Raw genomic sequence first — 4,502 nt, forward strand, 5'->3', positions numbered from 1 at the left:
TCCCATAAGTTTGGGTATGTTGTGCCTTCATTTTTGTTAAATTTTAAAAAGTCTTTAATTTCTTTCTTTATTTCTTCCTTGAGCAAATTATCATTGGGTAGAGCGTTGTTCCGCTCCATGTATATGTGGGTTTTCTGTTGTTTTTGTTGTTTTTGAAGACCAGCCTTAGTCTGTGGTGATCTGATAGGATGCATGTGATTATTTCAATCTTCTTGTATCTGTAGAAGCATGTTTTGTGAACAATTATGTGGTCAATTTTGGAGAAGGTACCACAACCATCTGACCCTGGGCTCACTCACTCCTTTCTTTCTTTCTTTCTTTCTTTCTTTCTTTCTTTCTTTCTTTCTTTCCTTCCTTCCTTCCTTCCTTCCTTCCTTCCTTCCTTCCTTCCTTTCTTTCTCCACAAATAGGACTTTTTATTTGTCACTATTAAAAATCTGGATTTTAAACTGATTCTTGGACTGGTGGTTCATAGCCATCAGCTCGTTCAACTTTAGCACCTGTCTCGTCACCAGTTCTTTTGACAGAACTACTGCCTTCACCATGGAGCTCCATGAGTGTTCCCAATTCAAACTTGGGTTTCTTTAGCATTTTGACTTTCCTAACAAAAGAACATCGTGAAGAGGATAGATGGACTGGAAAGCCTTCTCTATGTCTTTCCCAATGCTGTCTGGAATCAGTTTATTAACTACTTCGTTCAAGTCATTTGTCTGCTCTTCTCGGGTCATGATCTCCATCATCTTCTTGCAGATCTGGCAGACCTGCTGGTGCTGCGCATAGGATGTCTTTCTAATCTGGTTGTTGCGTTTTTAAGTGAAACCAACACAGAAAAGTCAGAGCAAATACCCATCGGTAGTCTTTACATCAACAGGAGCTTCAATCATGGTCTGCCACTTTTTGACCATGGAGCACATATTGTCCCGGGTAAGATCCATGCTATGGAAGTTAGTCAGACAGTGTTTGCCCTGAACATCCTCAGTAATTAGCTTGAATTTTCTAAATGCAACTTCATCATTCTGTAGATCTGCAAGGCTCACTTCAAACACACTACCCTTGAGGCCATCAGATGCCATTTTGGTTTCTTGAGTCCTTGTAACTAGTGTTTTCCCAATGTTCCTAATATTGAACATTGCTGGAGCTTTCACATCATACCAGTCTTTCTTAGGAAATGGATCAACCACTTTCTTCTTAGCTCCCTTCTTGCCACCTTTCGTCAGGCACTTGTTCTTCCCAACTGCCATGGTGCTGCTCTCTTTTCTTTTTTTCTTTTCTCTTCTTTTCTTTCCTCTTCCCTTTCTTCCTTCCTTTCTTTCTTCCTTTCTTTCTTCCTTCCTTCCTTTCTTTCTTTCTTTCTTTCTTTCTTCCTTCCTTCCTTCCTTCCTTCCTTCCTTCCTTTCTTTCTTTCTTTCTTTCTTTCTTTCTTTCTTTCAGGGGTGGGTGGGTTTGGAGACTTTTTTTTCCTTTTTCTTTTTTCTTTTTTTTTCGGAGCTGGGGACTGAACTCAGGGCCTTGCGCTTGCTAGGCAAGCGCTCTACCACTGAGCTAAATCCCTAACCCCGGGTTTGGAGACTTTTAATGACTGTTTCTATTTCCTTAGGGGTTATAGGGCTGTTTCAATCATTTACCTGATCTTGATTTAACTTTGGTAAGTGGTATCTGCCTAGAAAGTTATCCATTTCATTTATATTTCCAATTGTGTGGAGTACAGGCTTTTGAAGTAAGACCTAATGATTCTTTGAATTTCATCAGTGTCTGTTGTTATGTCTCCCTCTTCATTTATGATTTTATTTATTTGGATACTCTTTCTCTGTTTTTTAATAAATTTGGCTAAGGGTTTGTCCATCTTGAGTTTTTCAAAGAACCAGCTCTTGCCTTTGATGATTCTTTGTATTGTTCTTTACCCCTAACTGATTGATTTCAGCCCTTATTGTGATTATTTCTGGCCTTCTACTTCTGTTTGGTGTGTTTGCTTATTTTTTCCCTAGCGTTTTCAGACGTACTTTTCAATTGATGGTGTGAGGACTCTCTAATTTCTTTACAGAGACACTTGCTGCACTCTCCTCATAGCTCTGCTTTCATTGTTTCTTATAAGCAATTCATGACTCTATCCCAGGATCCTTTTTACCAGATGTCCCACCTTCTATTCTACCCTTTCCTATATGCCTATAGGCCATAGGTTTTTGGTTTTTGTTTTGTTTGTTTGTTTGTTTTTGGACATGCATTGTATCCCTATAGTACACAAGGTATTTCTTCTATGTGAAGATTCAAGGCAAAATCCACAGATAAAGAAAAGGTGTGACATTTGTCTTTATCGGTCTGGGTTACTTCGCTCAGAATGATTGTTTCCAGCTCCATCTATTTACATGTGAATTCCATTTTTCTTAATAGCTGAATAACATTCCACTGTATAAATAAGCCATCTTTTTCTTATCCATTTTTCAGTTGATGGACATTTAGACTGTTTCCATTTCTGAGTGTTGTTAGTAGGACAGTGATGAATATGGAGAAGTCGGCATGTCTAGTGTGGGATATGGGGCACGTATTCAAGATAAGTATGTTGTGATCATATGGTGAATCTATTGTTAGCTTTTGAAAGACTTCCACCGTGGTTGCACCAGTTTGCTTTCCTACCAGCAGTGAATAAAAGTTCTCTTTTCTCTATATCCACACCAGCAACTGCTGAGATTCATATTTTGACCTTAGCTATTCTGACTTGGGCACAATAAAATGTCAAAATAGATTTAATTTGCATTTTCCCAATGACTAAGAATGTTAAATATTTTTTTATTAGCTTGAGTATTATATACATTTTGAGTGTTATTCCCTTTCCCGGTTTCCGGGCAAACATTCCCCTCCCACCTCCCCTTCCTTATGGGTGTTCCCCTCCCCACCCTCCCACCCATTGCCGCCCTCCCCCCACCAGTCTAGTTCACTGGGGGTTCAGTCTTAGCAGGACCCATGGCTTCCCCTTCCACTGGTGCTCTTACTAGGATATTCATTGCTACCTATGAGGTCAGAGTCCAAGGTCAGTCCATGTATAGTCTTTAGGTAGTGGCTTAGTCCCTGGAAGCTCTGGTTGCTTGGTATTGTTGTACATATGGGGTCTCGAGCCCCTTCAAGCTCTTCCAGTTCTTTCTCTGATTCCTTCAACGGGGGTCCTATTCTCAGTTCAGTGGTTTGCTGCTGGCATTCGCCTCTGTATTTGCTGTATTCTGGCTGTGTCTCTCAGGAGCGATCTACATCCGGCTCCTGTCCGTCTGCACTTCTTTGCTTCATCCATCTTGTCTAATTGGGTGGCTGTATATGTATGGGCCACATGTGGGGCAGGCTCTGAATGGGTGTTCCTTCTGTGTCTGTTTTAATCTTTGCCTCTCTATTCCCTGCCAAGGGTATTCTTGTTCCCCTTTTAAAGAAGGAGTGAAGCATTCACATTTTGATCATCCGTCTTGAGTTTCATTTGTTCTAGGCATCTAGGGTAATTCAAGCATTTGGGCTAATAGCCACTAATCAATGAGTGCATACCATGTGTGTCTTTCTGTGATTGGGTTAGCTGACCTAGGATGATATTTTCCAGTTCCAACCATTTGCCTACGAATTTCATAAAGTCATTGTTTTTGATAGCTGAGTAATATTCCATTGTGTAGATGTACCACATTTTCTGTATCCATTCCTCTGTTGAAGGGCATCTGGGTTCTTTCCAGCTTCTGGCTATTATAAATAAGGCTGCGATGAACATAGTGGAGCACGTGTCTTTTTTATATGTTGGGGCATCTTTTGGGTATATGCCCAAGAGAGGTATAGCTGGATCCTCAGGCAGTTCAATGTCAATTTTCTGAGGAACCTCCAGACTGATTTCCAGAATGGTTGTATCAGTCTGCAACCCCACCAACAATGGAGGAGTGTTCCTCTTTCTCCACATCCTCTCAAGCATCTGCTGTCACCTGAGTTTTTGATCTTAGCCATTCTTACTGGTGTGAGGTGAAATCTCAGGGTTGTTTTGATTTGCATTTCCCTTATGACTAAAGATGCTGAACATTTCTTTAGGTGTTTCTCAGCCATTCGGCATTCCTCAGCTGTGAATTCTTTGTTTAGCTCTGAACCCCATTTTTTAATAGGGTTATTTGTCTCCCTGCGGTCTAACTTCTTGAGTTCTTTGTATATTTTGGATATAAGGCCTCTATCTGTTGTAGGATTGGTAAAGATCTTTTCCCAATCTGTTGGTTGCCGATTTGTCCTAACCACAGTGTCCTTTGCCTTACAGAAGCTTTGCAGTTTTATGAGATCCCATTTGTCGATTCTTGATCTTAGAGCATAAGCCATTGGTGTTTTGTTCAGGAAATTTTTTCCAGTGCCCATGTGTTCCGGATGCTTCCCTAGTTTTTCTTCTATTAGTTTGAGTGCGTCTGGTTTGATTTCGAGGTCCTTGATCCACTTGGACTTAAGCTTTGTACAGGGTGATAAGCATGGATCGATTTGCATTCTTCTACATGTTGACCTCCAGT

The 4,502-nt window shown here is 40.6% G+C and overlaps 1 pseudogene; it reads right to left on the minus strand.

Moving 5' to 3' along the window:
* Positions 1–434: 434 nt before the first annotated feature.
* On the minus strand, positions 435–1,271 carry Rps3a-ps6 (ribosomal protein S3a, pseudogene 6; annotated as a pseudogene).
* Positions 1,272–4,502: the final 3,231 nt, after the last annotated feature.

The sequence above is a fragment of the Rattus norvegicus genome, chromosome 7 (assembly GCF_036323735.1).
Source record: "Rattus norvegicus strain BN/NHsdMcwi chromosome 7, GRCr8, whole genome shotgun sequence".
In the NCBI taxonomy this organism is placed as follows: Eukaryota; Metazoa; Chordata; class Mammalia; order Rodentia; family Muridae; genus Rattus; species Rattus norvegicus.